The following is a 20,261-nucleotide window of genomic DNA, read 5'->3' on the forward strand; positions in this document are numbered from 1 at the left end:
ATGTAAAAGATAATAGGTATATAGCATTTTAGTCATATTAATTGATCAATATATACTGCATGCATTTATTTATTTTACCTCAGATAAAATTGACAATAGAAATATTATTTTAGGTTCTTTAAATAAAAAGATTTACAGAGTAATGGAAATAGCAATAGAATCTGTTGTACTATCAAAACATTAATCAAATTTAATATATACCATAACATATTATTATTCATTTGAATATAGTATTGAAAACAAAGGGAAATGCATCAGGGGACCATAATGTATAAATTATTATATTGCTATATTATTGTATTATAGTGAATAAAAACTATTAAGTATATAAGTGCATATTTATATAAATATAATAAATATAAATAAAATTGTAGGTTATATTATTATATTATAATTGTATATTACTATAATCACATATTTTTATATTATGTCATACAATATATAATATTTACAATATATATTATTCATTATACTATATTAGTTTTATATTAAATTATAAATATTATATATCATCTTCAAATTTATTAAATTTTAATACATTTAAATATTTAAAATTTTATATATATCATCTTTAAGTTAATCAATGTTCTTATTTTACTAGACTTGTGATAAATGTATTTTTATTACCACAGTTATTTAGCACATTCTACATATCAAGTGTATTTTTCTCTGCTTAGGATATATTTGTAAACTATACAAACCTGTTTTACAGAAAGTTGAAATATAGATAACCAGAATATTTTTGATACAAAAGGCCATTTTCTCATCTAATTTAATATTTGTAGAATTTTTATGTTAACATTTCTTATTAAAAAAAACATTTCTGGGGTCGAAGAGATAGCATGGAGGTAAGGGCATTTGCCTTACATGCAGAAGGACGGTGGTTCGAATCCCGGCCTTCAATATGGTCCCCTGAGCCTGCCATAGCAATTTCTGAGCATAGAGTCAGGAGCAACCCCAGAGCGCTGCCTGTTGTGACCCAAAAAACAAAAAACAAAAAATAAGCAAACAAAAAAAACCATTTCTTATTAATAAAGACCTGTTTTATATTTACCTACTAAGATAATATTACATACACAGAAATATATTTTTTTGTTGTTTTGCTTTGTTTCGGGGCCACATTTGACAGTTCTCAGAGCTTACTTCTGGTTCTGCAATGAGGGTTCACCTTTGTTGAACTCATATGTGGGACCATATATGGTGCCAGATATCCAATCTGCTTGGCTATACGTAAGGTAAGTGTATCACATTACTAGATGTACTATTTGGGCCTTGAGCTCCAAATACTATTTTTTTTCTACTTTTAAAACATGAAGGTTGAAGGTTAAATTAAGTACATGTTTTTATCTTAATTTTGAAATAGGTACCTTATTTTACAATGGCTTTTTTATTTTATATTTTTTTTCGTTTTGAGCCACACCTGGCTATGCTCAGGGTCTCTCAACTTTGCACTCAGGAGTCACTCCTGGAAGAACTAAGGGACAATATGGGATGCTAAGGATTGAACCCAGGTTGGCCACATGCAAAGAAAGTACCTTAATCACTGTAATATTGCTCCAGTCTTCCCTCATTGTAGAATTTCTCGTTCAGTTTTCATATTATTCTGCATACCACAATATTTGCTACATTTTTTTTAATTCGCCATAAAATAATAAAATTCAATGTGCAACAAAAGGTCGGTGTTCTACCCATCCATCTCTCACCGTGAGAATTGATTGACCTATTTAATAAGGTATTTGCCTACAATTGCTTCAAGCTGTTTAATTCTTAATCTATTTATCCGCCCCCCCCCCCAGCAGAAGCAGTCTGAAAGAGCTTTATTTAAAGTTGGCTTCTCAGCTTGCATAAGAAAGAATGTTGTCCTTGTCCTATTATAAAATCTAATTCAATGGTCTTTGTCCTGCTGTAGCACTTTCCCAGAAAAGGTATGGGTAATAAAATTCTCTATGTGTCACTCAATTAGTTCTTCTGAAAGTCTATTAAAAAAAATACCTGACTGAGTTCTCTAAAGTCCAGTATTTTCATGATAAGAATGAAATATTAGTGACAAATGAGGTATGATCGTCTAGACACCTCATCAGTCTGCTGGCTTGCTGCCTGAAACAAAGGGACAATTCTAAAAGCATCAAGATTTTGATGGCGTTCTAAATTCTAAATGTGGATTCTAAAAATAGATTTAGAAAAATGCATATTAAAAATGTAGCACATCATCAGACATTTAGGGAAAAAATAAATGTCCCCAATTCTCTGAAATTCTAGCCATTCTATATGCATTTAGGAACTGCAAGTTTCAAGATTAACTTTACTATCAGCTTTATAATAAGAGAAAATTTGCAAGATATTTAAAAATTATATGTATGTCAGTAGGAATGCTTATCTAACATTAACTTTTTTATTAAAGTTGTGATTAGAAAGTCTTAATACTTGCTAGTTTCTAAATATTATACATTCAATAAAATCATTTTAAGGAAGTTTGTCTAAAATATGTATAACTCATTTATTAAACATGTATTCAATGGGATTGACATTACCCAGTAGAGGAATTTTGATATTTTAAAGGAAGATATGTGAATATAAACATGGAAATTTCTATTACAGTGAAGGAACAAATATAATATAATGTAATATAATATAATATCTAAAATATAATTTACTCAGCCTTAGAAATGCAGGCAGTATTAAATATAGTTTCTTAAATTATCTAACCCTAGACCTCTATTTCATTTTACCTGTAAACCCAGTATTAATATGTATGGTCTTAGTAAAGATCGAATGTTCTCTAACAAACTATTTTCTAAATTTAGAGGAAAAAATAGGGTTAATTTTATTTGATTTATCATCTTTTTTTTCGTTTTGTTTTTGTTTTGTTTTTTGGGCTACACCCGGTGATGCTCAGGGGTTATTCCTGGCTATGCTCACAGAAGTCGCTCCTGGCTTGTGGGACCATATGGGACGCCAGGGGATCGAACCACAGTCCATCCTAGGCTAGCCCTGGCAAGGCAGACACCTTACTTCTAGCATCACCACACCGGCCCCTAGCTTAATTTGATTTGAAAGGTTACCAACATCTATGATGTATACTTTGCAAAAGCATGTTTTTGCTTGTTTCTTTTGGGACCACCTCTGCCTTGTGGTAAGATATTATTACTGCCTCTAATCAGAGCTCACCCCTGGAGGTGCTTGGGGGAACATATATGGTAAAGAATATTAAATTAAAGCCAGTTATGTACATACAAGATATCTTAATCTCTTTACAAAGACACACAAAAAAGAAAACACTTTTCTAATGCCAGTCATAATTTGTATTAGTGTTTCATATATTGCATTATTCTTTCTTTGTAGATAGTGCATTTATAGAAATTTTATGCACATTCACAGCTTTTTTCTGTTTCATTATCATATTATAAATAATAGAAAATTTAAATACATGTAATACTCTTTTTCTGAGTCTTCCTTGGTAGGGACTATTTTGACACTGTTGGATGAACTTAATGATTTTGATAACAAATTGTAATCAGAATTAAAGTTATAACACAAGGTATAATAACCTCTGGTATGAAATGTTAGAATTCTCTAGAATTGAGAACATTTTTAAGATATATATATAATTTAAACCATTAATCATATGTATATGTATATATATATGAGATATCTTAAGTTGTAAATTTTTTTGATAGAAAGTTGGATTTTAAAGCATGTGATTAGCAATGTCAAACTATTGAACAGTGAAATTTGAAATAAAGTCCCCCAAATAAATCCTGATTCTGTATAACAGATTGCTTTGTAGAAAGTCAATTACAGATATGTTGAAACCTTCATTACACAGAACATATAATTGCCAAGAAGTCAAGAATGTATATTCTTGTGGGCACAAGCAGAGGTTCCTAAAGAATATTAATGCAATGTAAATGCCTAATAGAGTTATTTTTAAAATTATACATGAAAATGAAAAAGTGGTGGTAAAGAAAGTACAGTGGGCAAAAAACTTGCCTTGAAGAAGCCTCACCCAAACTCATGATGTAATATCCTATATAGTACACTAAATAGTGACTCCCTAAGCACAAAGTCGAATCCCTGAGGCAAACACACACACATACACACACTCACACACACACTCACACACACAAATGAACTCCAAAGCAAAACAAATAAAAAAAAGGATAGTGAAAAATGAAACTGGTGCAAGTTGTAGTCTAAAATCTATGTTGGGTGTTCTGTTGTGGAAAGCTTAAATGTAACACTAAAATTGCATCAGAACATAAACACAAAAAAAATGCTATTTAAATCAAGCAAATTTCAGCAAATACATTTATTTCAGTTGTTTTCTTTTTTAAAGAATTATGATTCTTTTTTTAAGCAAATGCTGGGTGACATGAGTTTCCTAGAAGAACTAATTTAGTAAACAAATATAAATCAAAACATATTATAATATAAAGTTTGAATTTCAAGATTATGAGAGAAAAGCTTGAAAATAGGTGGCTTTGAAAATCAATGATTGAATTCCTATATTACAATGTTAATACATTAACACATTGGTAATATTGTTCATTTTACTACAATGACACATATAAATGAATTTAAGAATTATTTAAGAGAGAAGACTAGGGAAGTAACAAATAAAAATTTTAAGAAATTATATTGGGAGAAAAAGTACCGAAGGCAGTCATTTGCCTTCCATGCAGGTTTGATCCCTTGTACCATATCTTATCTGGCCTATTAAGCCCTTTGAGAATAAGGAATTTTAAGTATGTTATAAAGGGAAGAACAATTAATTGTTTGGATGATTTACAGTATCCAGCAAGAGAGTTATTGGCTCAAAATTTTTAAATTTGTGGGCCACATCAAGAGTGGCTCAGAGGTTACTCCTAGTGGTATTACCAGTATAACATAATAGTGTTACTTTTGGCATCCAATAGGATGCAAAAGGACCAAACTTGAAATCAGGTCTGCTGATTCAAGGTAAGCACACTAACCTTTGTTCTATTTTTTTAAATAAATCTTTACTTAAACACCTTGATTACAAAAATGATTATGGTTGGGTTTCAGTCATGTAAAGAACACCCCCCTTCACCAGTGCAACATTCCCATCACCAATATCCCAAAACTCCCTCCTCCCCACCCGGTGCACCCCGCCTGTACTCTAGACAGGCTTTCTACTTCCCTTGTTCATTCTCATTGTTAGGATAGTTCTCAATGTAGTTATTTCTCTACTACACTCATCACTCTTTGTGGTGAGCTTCATGAAGTGAGCTGGAACTTCCAGCCCTCCTCTCTTTTGTCTCTGAAAATTATTGCAAGAATATCTTTCATTTTTCTTAAAAGCCATATATGAGTGAGACTATTCTGCTTCTTTCTCTCTCTCTCTGATTTATTTCACTCAGCATAATAGATTTCATGTACATCCATGTATAGGAAAATTTCATGACTTCATCTCTCCTGATGACTGTATAATAATTGTTCTATTAACCAGTCACTCTGTACTTTTTAAATATCTTGGAAATGCTCAGTTTTCAATCCCTGGTCTTCTACAGACCACACTTTCTCAATGTATTAACAATGCAAATATTCTCATCTCTGTTTTTATCTCCCATTGGGATGAATGGCCTTTTCAAAAAAATTTTTATTGGTTCATGATTTATGCTTTTTGTACAGTGTTCAGGAATTGGAATCCATGGATTTATATCTTAGCTCTCATATGAACTTGTAAAAGATATAATATTATCTCAGTCCCTATCATTTTACTTACACTAGATATTATATCATCTCATTTTTTTTAAAATGTTACAGATGCTATCACGGTTTTGGTTCTTTGTTTCTTTATTACTATAATTCGGTATTTGGTTGAATAGCTTGAATGAAATTTACTTTTCTCCTATTTTCAAAGCTAATCTTTACTTCACAACTTAGTTCCACTTAAAAACCATTTAAAAACTGTGTTGCAGCAACATCTAAATAGTGCCTTTTAGCCTGTAGCTTTTTAGGACATAAACTTGAACTCATTAACAGAATTTATTAAATGGCCAAAATTGAAAAAAAAATTAAACATGTTCCTGAAGTGTCCACCATAAGAATCTTCTTAACAAATAGAATAGCTATGTGTGTCTCTTTTGAATTTTCTTCACATACAAAATAAAAATCAAACCTGGGGTAAGAGAGATCGTACACTGTTTAGGACCTTGCTAATGGCCAACTGGATTCCAACCTGGGACCCACACAGCTTCCTGAGCACAGTCTAGAGTTTTCCTTAAGCACTATTTGGTGTGAACTAGCTATCTAAACAAAAAAAATGATGTAAAATATAGACCTCAACTTATGAATGAATTAATGATAATTGTTATGTAAAGCAAGTTACATATAAATGTAAACATGACGTTCTAAAATAAGTATAGTAAAAAGGTATGCTTTACTATATATTAATAGCAATCACTGAGCTTTATTAATAATGTACACTAATACATTTATACTTTCTGAACATGTTATTATTTTAAACATTCAATGATATTTTAAATTATTAAAAAGATATTCATTTTATCCTCAAAGAAGAGTTCTGATAATATTAAGTTTATGACTTTGATAAGTAGTCATTTTTTACAACTGCCAACCTATCTGATGGAACTTTTTTCGGAAAATTGCCATCGTGAGGTTTCACAGAAATATCATTGATAAAGCGATAACTGTCTAGAAAAAGTCATCATTATTTGTATGAGAACATGCAATTACCCTGAGACTTCAATTAGTCAAATACAAAATGGTAATTTTGCTCTAAATGTAAACTATAATAAGACATTTATCATTTGTGACCTATATTATTTATAAACAATACTACTGACACCAGATATATAATACAGTGAGCAAAGTGCTTGCCTTGCTCACAACTGACCTGGGTTTTATCCTACTTGTTTTTTTTTTGCCAGGAGTGACCCTAAGTACAGAGATAGAAATATAACCTAGAGAACGATGGTGTTGCCAAAAAAAAAAAAACCAAAAAATAATAATATGACCTGAGGGTGATTTCATAGGTAAACTATTTCCAGAATTTGAAATGTTAGTGTGTTAGGATTGTTTAGAAAAATGCTAGTTGAAATTCCACTTGTGTGTGTGTGTGTGTGTGTGTGTGTGTGTGTTTGTGTGTTGTAGGTGGGTTGCTGTGGATCCAACCAGACCTTATACATGCAAAACCTGTGTTTTACTTATGTACTATATTTCTGGCCCTGGCATTCGTTTTTTATTGTTATTTAAGTAAACCAACTACGTCCCTACCCAATTAGTCCTATATTTTATTTCTTAGCCATTTGGTTTATATAGTGTGTGTTTGAAATTAATTGTCCTTTCTCTGAGTTTTCTTCTGGAAACATGATATAAAGGAGGTAAAGACTGATTTGCAGATTACCTTAGGATGTAGACTTTTGTTATAATGGAAAGGACAAAGTTTTGATGCTTATCAACAAAGATCTGCTCTCAGTTCCTTGAAGTCATTTTCAGTTGTTTGCTCTTGAAGCCCCACCATTTTATTTATTTATTTATTTATTTATTTATTTATTTATTTATTTATTTATTTATTTATTTATTTATTTATTTTGGTTTTTGGGCCACACCCGGCAGTGCTCAGCGATTACTCCTGGCTCTCTGCTCAGAAATAGCTCCTGGCAGGCACGGGGGACCATATGGGACACCGGGATTCGAACCAACCACCTTTGGTCCTGGATCGGCTGCTTGCAATGCAAACACTGCTGTGCTATCTCTCCGGGCCCTATTTATTTATTTTTTGAGGGGTCACACCCGGCGGTGCTCAGGGGTTCCTCCTGGCTGTCTGCTCAGAAATAGCTCCTGGCAGGCACGGACACCGGTATTCAAACCAACCACCTTTGGTCCTGGATTGGCTGCTTGCAAGGTAAAAGCCGCTGTGCTATCTCTCCGGGCCCAAGCCCCACCATTTTGCTCTCATCAAATTCCTCTTACACATCAACTGTCTGCATTGGACTGGTAGAATGAAGAATCTACTTTTAATGAGTACATGTGATCAGTTTGGATCAAGCCACATAACCATTACTTTCTATTCACTGACTATTGATTTTAGGTGTCTGTGTCTGTTAAAATCACTTTTAAAAATACAAATTTAAATTGTTCTAGGATCAAGGGCATGGTCTTATGGTCAGGGAGCCTTCTAAGGACCTAGTCCACAAGACTAATGTTAACCATGAAAATTAAATTTAAAAAACTATATGAATAAAAAGATGTCTGTTTGAATTGCTTGCATTTCATAAACTTCTCTTTTTGAATATAATAGTGAGGTGAAAATAGTATTTAGTTCTCATATTTAACTGTTGTATGCATTTTATATTTATAGATGGTTACTTGTGAAACTATCTTCTTTCCTATTTTATATATTATGTTCCATGTTGTCATTTCCTTTACACAATTAAGCAATTTAACCAGTTAGTAAATAATTAAAATGAGGACTGTTCTGCTAATCAATTTTTAGACTGAACTACTGCATTGGCATTATCTTTCACTTGCCTTTATACCACTTTAGCAATTTTACAAGTTTATTTCATATCAATTTGGGGGGGGGGGTTTGGGTCACACGTGGCAGCGCTCAGGGGTTACTCCTGGCTCTACACTCAGAAATTGCTCCTGGCAGGCTCATGGGACCCTATAGGATGCCGGGATTTGAATCACCGTCCTTCACCATGCAATACAAATGCCCTAACTCCATGCTATATCTTCGGCTCCTCATGTCATTTTTTAAAACTTCTTAACTCATACTCTAACCTACCTGTTCCATCATGCCATATTAAAATAAATGCTTGTTGATAATAAAGCTAAACTATCATTGATACTCTTAGGAAAAATGTGCAATTATTATTTATTTATTTGTGTTTTGTTTGGGGCTCTCCTTGATGGAACTCGGAAGCTACTCCCAGCTCTGCACTCAGGATTTCTTTCCGTAGTTCTCAGACTATCATATATTGACTTTTGCGTACTGAGGCTATCGTTATCCCTCTATGCTGTTTCTCTGCCCAGTTTATTATTTCTTTAAAAGTAAATAGGTAAAATAATCACTCAGTTATTCACTAATATTGCCAAACCATACATCATTCTTTTCTTTTGTTTTCTTTCCTGTTCTTTTCATTTTTTGTGTTTTTTTTGGGGGGGGGGCACACCCAGTGATCCTCAGGGGTTACTCCTTCCTGTCTATAAGCTCAGAAATCACTCCTGGCTTGGGGGACCATATGGAATGCCGGGGGGATCGATCCGTGCTCTGTCCTAGGCTAGCGCCTGCAAGACCTTACTGCTCCATGCCACCGCTCTGGCCCCAAACCACACATCATTCTATTAGTTTATTTCTTAATATGTTATGTCAAATATTAAAACATATAGCAATTGTTGTCATATATCCGTGTATACTCTGCTTCCTGATCTGGGTAGATTATATTGGCCTGAAATAAGTGGCTATTGAATAGAGATGGTGGCATCAGTCAGGAAAGTTTAAGAGACAGAATAGATATGATTCTGTTATCTTTTCTTTTCCCTAAGACATTTGAAACTTTGAGCAAATTTCAGATACTTCAGATATACATAAAGACAGAGGAAGCTGTAAGCCTCTTCTTGCTCTTTAGTTCCATTTGACCCGTCAAAAGCAAGATGAAGACTTTCTCATCAGAAATCCTGATAAAGTAAAAAAAGGTTAAGCAATAATGACAAAATGTAAATTACCTACATTTATTCATCAATAGGTATATTGAGCAGAAGAGAGGCTGGCAGGAGCCTTTCAAAATGAGAACAGTGGTGTGTAATAAGATACTTAACCCTCTAACCTGTTATTTAGTTGAAAACACCATAGAAATCTAAATAGATTGCTAGACTTGCTCCACTATGGGTTAATAAATATAAATATAAGTAATAAAAATAGCACAGCTAATGGTTCAACTTAATAAATACAGCACAGAGCCATATAAAATAAATGGAATGCATATTTGAGGGTTAGTGTAGTAAATACACTTTAGAACATATATGTTTACTTAAAGTTTTAGATATAAGTGTTATGATTAAGTAGCAATTGTCACTAGAGAAAATATATTGTATTAATTGAAAAACCTGATAACAGTGCTTGTTTAAATTACAAATAATTAAAATAGTTGACTATTGATAGCAGTCACATTTTTAATTGACTTACTACTCTATTTAAGACATAGCTATACAAAAATAAGAACTACCCATTTAAATATGTGAAAAATGCCATAGATAGACATTTCTAAGTTATGTACTGCAGTTAAAAATTAACAATACTAAAACCAGAATATAAAATTATTTTTCAGGTTCTTAAATAAAGGACTGATTAATATTTCTAACTAACCAATAGGAAAATTATATTCAAATAGAAAATAGCCAACATTAATTTACTGGTTAAATTAGCCAGTAAAAATAAGGCTTTATATTTATTGCCCTATATAAATGAAACATCTCTTGGTCTGATGCTTCAACTTTTCCTGAGTTGCTGACAGAATTTTAAGCAATACAGTAATTTCGGATAATAGATAAATATCTAATGACTAACTTCGAGATAAATTAGTATTTTTAAATTTAATGAACAAAAAAGTAACTCTTCACTGAACTGCAGTTATTTTATAAACATGGATTTTCATCAATTAGGTTAATGTATTGATATTGATTAACTTGCAATTTAAATGTTAAAATATGCCAATTTTAAGTGACTTTCTTTAATTCCAGTGAACATTTTGTTTACTTCTTTCAGCCATTACTGTGCAAATTACAAATACTCACAAATTTGTGAATTTCAAACTCTGTTCTGTATTTAAAATATACATGTAGGTGAGATAGTGGTTTTGATCTAGATAATGACATTTGAAATAGAATAATACAGAGTTATAAGAGAACTAGAATAATGCAGAGTTATAAGGAGAAGCATCTACAAAGTGATTCCTTTTGAATTATGCACTTGAATATCTGTCTTGTTTTCAAAATTCCAAATATTGACAGAAAGTCTCTCTATAAAACTGTGCTTGGAGGCAATTCAGTAGCTACTTCTATATATTATAAAGCAGCATTAGCCTTAGAGAAGTGCTGTTTGTTGTAGAATTAGTCTGTAAAACTGTTCCTGTAATGAAAAGTGAATAGGATGTGGCCATTTTCTATGGTAGTCCTAATATAAAAAATATGGGAGTTGGTTCCAAGTTCTTTGCAGCCTGATTGCTGGATTTATTATTGGTTCTTTAAAGATCACTATGTTTTGTAAAAGACATTCAATTAAGAATATTTATTTCTCCCCTTTTTCATGTTTTTAGCTGTTAAATAAGTTATAATCGAAACTTAAAATTACTACTTTAAATATTCTATATAAATCAATCAGTTTTGTTATAGTTGCAGAAGTCCTTTTCACTCAAGCAAATAATGGACATATTACATTGCAAAGTAAGTTCACCCCATTTTAGAAGTATAGATTACATCTTTAATGTACACGAGAGGGTTACTTACTTAAAAATAATGGGATACTCAATGTGCATATTGCTAAAAGTTATTATTTTCAAAGTAGAGTTACAAAGCCTGAAAATTGACAGCAAGAATATTTAAAATAGAAATTCATTATTCAGATAAGTGAAAAAGAGTTTATATTTATAAACAATATAATTTAATATTTTATATTAATATCTTGATCATGGGATCTAGAGCAATTGTACAGTGGGAAGGGAACTTGTATTGTACGTGGCCAACTTGTGTTCTACCCCTGATACTACATACGGTCCACTGAGCCCTGACAAGGTAATTGAGCTTTGAGTATAGAGCCATAAGTAAGCTCTGAGTACCATCAGATGTATTCCAAAAAACAAAAAGACAAAAAGCATAGCTTGGGGGTCGGAGCTATGGCACAGCAGTAAAGTGTTTGCTTTACGCGAGGTTGACCCAGGATGGACCTAGATTTCATCCCTTGGAATCCCACATTGTCCCTAGCCAGGTGCAATTTCTGAGTGCATACCCAGGAGTAACCCCTGAGCGTCACTGTGTGTGGCCTAAAAACCAAAAAAATAAAAGCATAGTTGATCTAAAGTATTTTCAAATCCTATGTTGCTTACACTCACTCTTTCCCATGTGCCATACTCTACCCTGACTCTGAAACCTATTTGTTAAAACTTTCCAATAGTGTTGATTCCAAATATTTATAGCCTGGCAGGACTCTAAATTGAATCTTGTTCTAGGAATATATGACACTTTTTTAGAAATTTTATTGTAGCCCATAGACAGAATCTGCTATCTTTAAATGAAAAGGACTATGTTCAGGGACAGAATTTCTCGATTTATTTTGTATTTTATACAACAGAAAATTATATAGCAACTTTTTGGGGGGCATTGCTTTGCCACACCTGACTCCTGGCCATGTGCTCAGGAGTCACTCTTGCTAGGATTTGGGGAACTATAGAAGGACCCTGGAATCACACTTAAGTTGGTCATGTGCTAAGCAAGCGTGTTACCACTGTACTATCACTTATACCCTCTAAATATTATACTTTTACACTTGATCTTATGCAAAGGACCAAAAAATGATTGCTACTATACTTCTATATATAGGTACTGTTTAGGGTCAAGCTGTGTATCATGATTTACCAAAAGCATTTGTGCTGCTATAGAGGCTCCTCCCTTGTGAGAAGAGGCAGCCTTTGTGTTCGGGAGTAGCTACTGCCACCTCTTGTGGCCAAGATAGTCCTCTGGGGTCAGACTATGTCCTGCCCTCTGTTCTTGATGAAGTGCAGTCTTCAGGTTCAAGTCCAGATACCCTTTTCCTATTTCTCTTCTCCAACTGGACCCATTTATCAGGATAATTTTTCCAGGACTAGATATTGGACTTCTGTGTGATTCAGAAGTAACAATAGCAAGTACTGTAATTGCAAAGCTGGGATCAGCTTCTATTTCTTCTTTGTGGAAATCACAGAGCCTGTTTTGACCAGAAATTTCCAATCATGCCTGTGATGGTGGTGAGAAAAAAAAGGTGACAGGTAAGTGCAACAAACTTCCAGGCAGAAATACCTTCTGCTGTGATGGCCACATCATGATGACCTTGCAAAAGAGCATCTTCCATTTGATCCTCTTCTTTATCCTGGGAACCTGCACACTCTTCTTTGCCTTTGAATGACACTATCTGGGGCCACCTCTGTGTTTTCTGCCATATGATTTCTTTTATATGGCCACACTACTGAAAATCAGATTTAGTGATCATAGAGTAACTCCTTGGGCCTTACTAGATTAAGCAGCATTCCTAGAAATGAAGGTAGAAGCAACCAATGGTGTGGTGTCCCAGAGACAGCAACCAACCCTCAAGAATTTTCAGATCAGCAACCAGATTGTGTAGCTTAAATACTGATATGCCTGCAAGCTTCAGGCCTCCCTGCCTTCACATGTCAGCATCTGTGACAATTGTGTGCAATGTTTTGATCATCTCTGCCCCTGAGTAGTCAATTGTGTTGGAAAAACTAACTACCGCTACCTCTTCATCTTTTCTCCATTCTCACGATCTATACCTTTGTCCTCAGAGGCTTCTTGGCCAACTAGCCTCAGCATCATTTGCAGGTTTTCAGCTGGAGCTGATAAAGGAGAGCAGAACACCACCCACTTGGGCCAGGAAACCTGTTTCTGCCTAGGAACACTATGTTGGTGGCAGGACTGGGAATGTTCCCACCGGAGGCTGCACCCTGCTTTCTATTTACAAAAGAATTTGCAGTCACTGGGCAATTCAGTGGGTTGTTGAAAGACAAGAATTCTTACCCACGGGATGCAATAAAGGGACAATCCCCACAAAGCTAAAATTGTTTTGAAGGTTGAGGAACATCAGAGTGTTGACCTTGGCTCTTGTTGAAATGGATCATAGTCCCAGAATGTTGTGGGGGTGAAAACTACAGCTGCCTCCCCCAGGGGCAAGCCACACCTCCAAGTAAAATGAATTCCACCCTAGCCTGTGTGGTTGTTGACACAGGAGCGACAGGCAGCTGAAGAGAAGTTGTTGAAAATGTTTTAGGAGCCAGGACCCACTTCCTGTTGGGGCACTGCTGGACTGTTCTCGACTCAGTGCTCACATTTGCCTTTGGAACTCAGTGCTCAACATTTTCTATGTGACTCTCAAATCCTTGAAAATAAGCTTCTTAGAAATGTTGAAAGAAACTTTTGAAACATTTTAGAACTACTAGTTTGCTTCTTCACTCTCTGTCCATAGTGGAACTATTTGTATTTCACACTTACCTTATGGTTCACAACCAGACAATCAATGTGGACATCAAGGTCTCATGAAGAAGAATCTCTACAGTCATAAAAATATTGTGAAGAAATGCTGAGAAGTGCTCTGTGATCCTCTGCTGCCTAGTATACTAGAGAGAAGAGATATATTTCTATTGTTGGAAATTAGAAACTAACTTTCTAGTACTCAAGAGACTCGAAGCACCTTTTTGCCATAGAGCCCAGCCCCAACATAATATCTGCAATCGGATAAGACATTGGAGGAGACCAGCACTTCAGAAGATATGCCACCCCCAACCCTGGACCTCTAGAGCTGCCCAAGGATGTGATTGAGGAAGAGAAATAGCTATGAAAGAGAATTTATAGGCAAAATTTGTGTTTTATTGAGGCTCTAAATTATTTTAGAGGAGAATAAAAATCTGAGATAGAGCAAGTAAAACTATATAAAATAAAGAAAAAAACTCTGCTCCTTGGCTTCCAAATATTTCAGATATTAAAGATGCTTCAGTCATTCTAATCTAAATAATATTTAATATATTACTTATACTTGTATCTATATTTTTATGTAATAAACATGTAGAATTTTAAATAAGATAAGTGAGTGGTGAAGCTTACATAAGAAGTATAAAAAAAGGTGCCATCTAAATGTTAGCTCTTGTATTAATTCTTGATATCAGACAATTCTAGGGACCATTTAAAATTTGTAAAAACATGTAATGTGTTAGTTCTCCTTATTTGAGACTAAAATAATTTAAAAACCTGACAGAATTCTAAAAACTGGGATTTTAATTCTTTTTTTTTTTTTTTTTTTTTTTTTTTGGTGTTTGGGTCACACCTGGCAGTGCTCAGGGGTTACTCCTGGTTCTATGCTCAGATATTGCTCCTGGCAAGCTCGGGGACCATACAGGATGCCCGGATTCGAACCATCATCCTTCTGCATGAAAGACAAACACTCTACCTCCATGCTATCTCTCGGCCCTTAATTCTAATTGACTAATATTCTGCAACATTCTCTATTCCCTATAGTAGTTGGGAGATAACTATATAAACAACCAGTTCTTGCTAAAATGAGAAAGTTAAGGGTTTACCCAGCATTTTTAATTCTCAGCATCTTCTACAAGGGCCCAGAGTACTATTTTTAAGGTATTTACACTCCTATGTTCATATAAGCATCATTCACAATAGACAAAAGTTGGAAATTTTGTGTGTCCAAGTACAGATGACTAGATAAAGAAAATATAATTGATAGCTAGAATGGACTCTACTATAATAAAAAATAGAATTATGAAAATTTTTGCTATGTGGAAAGAACTAGAGGGCACCATGTTCAATGAAGTTAGAAGGATACATATAGAAGGACGTGGATCAACACAGTAAGATCTCTTTCATTAAGGGAAAATATAAAATATATATGAGGGGATAAATATAACCAAATACAAGACAACTTAAGAACTTTTTTACTGAGTTGAATCTTTTAAGGTCAGGGTTGGAAGAGATGCTGTTGGGGGCCAGAGGCAGGAGAGGACAGTAGTAGATAGAAAATACTCTGGCAGAGGATGTCATCGTGAACAGTATTGAAAATTATGGTGCCTCAAGAAGTAATAGTGTAAAAAATTAGAAAAATGAGTAGAAGAAAAAGCCAGTGTTTACTATTGATGAATTTATTTTAATAATGAAACTAAGGAAACTAGAGCCATATAATTTTCAATTGAACAATAATCAGCTTATTTGAACCTGGAAATATAAGCTATTTAGATAGTAGTTGAGGGTTCATTCAGTTAAAAACAGATCATCTGATATACTGTTGTGTTTTTTTTCTAATATTTAGAGAGTATAACTTTTTATAAAATTAAATAAGTACATTTTTTTCTAATTCAATTAAGAAATCAGATGTTGACCAAATGGAAGTGAGAAGAACTTAGTGGTCAGATGATGATATTAGCTTAAATTCTATAAGAAAAAAAAAATGAATGCACTGTCAAGTCTAATATTTTCCTCAAATTTTAAAAGTCTTCAAATAAAATGTATTATAAGGATGGGTGTACTCAAATGCTTAAAGCCTTGAAAAATGAAATTCTTAGAATAGCTTCTCATATATCTTCTAGAAAGTGAACAGACATCTAATAAGCTAAGTGCATCTGTACAGATAGCTCCTTGTCATACTTAGTTTTTATAGTAGCACATATCAAAAGTGGGAGAAAGCACAAAGTGGAGAGTAAGTTGTCAGAAAAGAGAAAAGCTAACACAGAACAAGTGCTAGATGAAAAGTGTAAGTCCAATACATTGCATATTACATTGTACATGTTTTAGAAAAAAGCACTAGAGTATTTTTGCCACTGATGAAGAACTAGACAAATTTTTTCAACTTGTGTTTAATTGCACATTGTCAATTTGAAAAATCTGTAGTATGCATTAAAAGAGAAGACTTGAATTAAAAAATTTAAGTACTAAGATGAAAAATGGACTATAAATTAAGTTACTTTTACATTAATTTCCCCAATGGATTGTCTTTCATGTGGTATAAAACCTATGTCACCTCAAGAAAATTAAGTAGTAATTTGAAATTTTCCAAAGTTGTAAAATTATTATATTATGAATTTGATGAAGATTTTAAAATTGGATTTGCCTTTTGATGCTTGATTCTTATAATCATCTTGCTTGCAAAATATTACAAAATAGATTATTTTATTTTTAGTTAAATTATATTTAGAACAAACTTAATTGTAAAGACGCTGTTTAACTTGTAAAATAATGTGGGGAAACATGCAGTTTGTGAAGGATAACAGAGAAAAAACCTTAAATGCCATAAAAACTCACAAATAATCATTTTTAATTATTTGCAGCATGATTAAAAAGGGATATATAGATAACAGAGAACGACTACGTCTTCATTTAGCCAAATTATTTAAAACATATCATCTTGTGGAAATGTCTAAAAAATGAATAAAATGAATTTATAAAATTAAAAACAATTTTAGGTTGTCTTCTGGAATAATAGATTTTATGGCTAAAATGGAGTTAATATTATTTTATTTACATTTCTTTAATAAGCTAAAAATATATTTGCCCTTACTTTGATATCTGTATGTTTGCATTAATTAAATATGTGTTGTTATAAGTTTAAGGAGATAGAAGTTAAAAAGACTGAGAATGTCTAACTAATTATTAGGGATAGGTTTAATTATAAACACTGCACACTAAGATGAATGTTTTTTATCTGATAGAATATTTATTCTTAAAGGTAAAAATAAAATAGTAAATGCTGTTTAACAATTTTGAATCTGTTTCTTTTGCCCTTTGTTGAGTGAAATCTATATGTAGAAGCCCATCTGGGTTGGAAATGCTTAATTTATTGTCACACTGACACAAAAAACTCAGCAAAACACAATTTCAGACACACTCAGATGGGATTTTATTATGGGAAATGGAAAGAGCATATACACAACATTTTAGGCAATAATCCCGAGTATAACCTTTGACCCTTATGAATTATTTCCCAAACCAGAGAGTTAATACACTGGGGAAAGTTCTTGTCATGTATGCAGCTAAGCAGATTCAACCACCCAACACCACATATGTTACTCTGAGCCTGCTAGGAGCAATTGCAAATACCAGAAATAATCCCAGAGCATTCTCCATTTACCCCTGAACCAGGGATGCCATTTATGAAACAACCACGGTTGTCTATAACATCCCTAGAAGCAATCCTCTACTAGGAAAGACCCTACCATTGCTCTGGCATCGGCCTACTCAAAAGAGACTTTCCTTAACACCAGAAGATTTAACAACAACAACTACCTGCTTTCAGGACAGGGCTCTCTGCATTGCCCTCTAATTATGAGGTGAAACTAGAGGATGCTCCACATCATTTTGATTCGATGTAGGATATGCACAGATTCCAGGATCTTTAACTACAGAAACATGACACCAACAACAGCGACTGTGTGAAAAATAAAAGTGAATTGGAACTACAAACAATGACTTGGGTTGGACAACCTAATATGCCTGGAGCTTAGAGTTGGTCTTATGCCAGAAAACTTCAGGGGTATGGTCTTCTTGTATTTATGCCAAGACTTTTCCTTTCCATGTCCCCCATATTTCACTGGGCCTATGCAAACAACAATTGCCACTCTAACACCATTTTTGCTGTGCTCCTTTGACTTTTATCCTTAAAAAAAAGAGAATGAAGAAGAAAATAATAACTTTGCTTTGTTCTTCCTGAAACAAATATATTACGATCAATTATGTCAACTATGTGATATACTTTCTTTAAATAAGTTTAAAGAAAAAAATTCAAAAGCAGACTAATATAATAGCATAAACTTCAGATCAGGAAATCTCAAGATCTATTACTTAAACTTCTGAGGTTAACTTAAATTAATATGCATATGCATAGAACTGTAAAAAAATGCTATGCCTTCAATGCTAAAGGAGTTACATAAATTATGTGGCTTTACATTGTTTTGTGTACTGCTAAGAAATGTTATTATGCACTACATTCTGGGGAACTGAGGGACAAAGTAATTGTGCATGCATTAACATTTTTAGGCTGAAAGTTCAAAATTAAGGTGTCAGCAAGGGAATTTCTTCTGAGAATTCTGTTTATGGTTGGTTGTCTTCCCACTGTAACTTCACCTTGTCCTCTTTCTTTGCATCTTTTCTTCATAAAATAAAAAAATAAAAAAAAAACTTGGAACAAAGGAGATGCACAGTTGTTGCCTGGGTAACAAGGTGCCCAAGCACAATGCACCTGCATTTCCCCTCTTGATACTTTCTGACTTTCGAGCTAGATTGTATACCAGGGCTCTCTCTTTACCTTTAGAGAAGCTCAGGCTCTCTCTTGAGCATGCTACCTCTCCCTTGCTAGCTTCTCCCTCCCCTTCCTCAGTACCTTCCAATAAAGCCTGTTTGTACTTAAAAATTGCATTTATTAAATAGATGGAACTGAAAAAATGTTTGATTGTTGTAGCTTGGATCTCATGATTTCAGAGTCACCGACTATGTGGCTTGAATATATATATACATACCACCCCTCTACATTATCAATGTACCAAAGGCCCTTTACCCTTGCCCCAGTTATTTCAACTTTTTACTTTATTTCCTGCCCTCCTTCCTATATTCCGGGTACAAGTGTGATCTAGGTATCCCCATCTAAAACATTGGAAGCATCTCTGTCTTGTTTTGGTGTCAAGGTGATTTTAGCTTCATTTAAATATTTGGGACAGTTCTTGGTTCTTCAATTTCATAAAAGAGCTTTACAAGAATTGGTAGAAGCTTTTCTTGAAAGGTTTCGAAGAATTTAATATTGAACCCATCTGTGCCTGGGATTTTGTTTTTGAGAAGATTTTTGATCACATTTTCAATTTTCTCAATAGTAATGGGGCTGTTTAGATATGCTACCTCATTCTTATTTAACCGTGGAAAGTTATATGAGTCCAAGAATTTGTCCACTTCTGCCAGGTCCTCATATTTTATGGCATAGAGTTTCTCAGAGTTTCTCTGATTACCCTTTGAATTTCTGCAGTATCTGTAGTGATCTCCCCCACTTTTTATTTCTAATCCAGTTTATCACGTTTCTCTCTTTGAATTTCTTTGTGAGTTTTGCACGAGTTTTATTCTTAATACCCATCAATGCTTCACCTGTTGCAAGTACATGTTATATTGAAGAATCAATATTACTTTGATTGCAAATATCCTGAAAACTGCTATCGTTGCTGAGTTAATTAAAATGCAGAAAATTAGATATATCACCTTTCTTAATTAGATGGTGGGGTAGTCTGGTGATTATTAGGAAATGAGAAACAAAAAAAATGAGTCTTGAAAATGAAAATTAAACTCATCTACTTATACATGGCATATAAACAGGCCATATTGTAGATGAAAAAGAATAAACTATCAGAAATCTTAAATGTTTCTGACTATGTAATCATCTCACATCTGCCTTTCCAATATCCCAGGGAAATTTCACATACTATTCCTTTCTCTTCTTATTTGAAATGTGATTTGTCTTCAATTTAACA

At 33.5% G+C, this 20,261-nt stretch overlaps 1 protein-coding gene and 1 pseudogene across 1 annotated transcript in view; both read left to right on the top strand.

Annotated features, from left to right (window-relative positions):
• The window catches only part of GRID2 (glutamate ionotropic receptor delta type subunit 2), a 1,564,419-nt gene that overhangs the window by 417,292 nt on the left and 1,126,866 nt on the right, over positions 1 to 20,261 (top strand). The window lies entirely within an intron of this gene.
• Positions 12,975 to 14,552, top strand: LOC126032547 (palmitoyltransferase ZDHHC9-like; annotated as a pseudogene).

This window comes from Suncus etruscus, chromosome 16 (assembly GCF_024139225.1).
Source record: "Suncus etruscus isolate mSunEtr1 chromosome 16, mSunEtr1.pri.cur, whole genome shotgun sequence".
In the NCBI taxonomy this organism is placed as follows: domain Eukaryota; kingdom Metazoa; phylum Chordata; class Mammalia; order Eulipotyphla; family Soricidae; genus Suncus; species Suncus etruscus.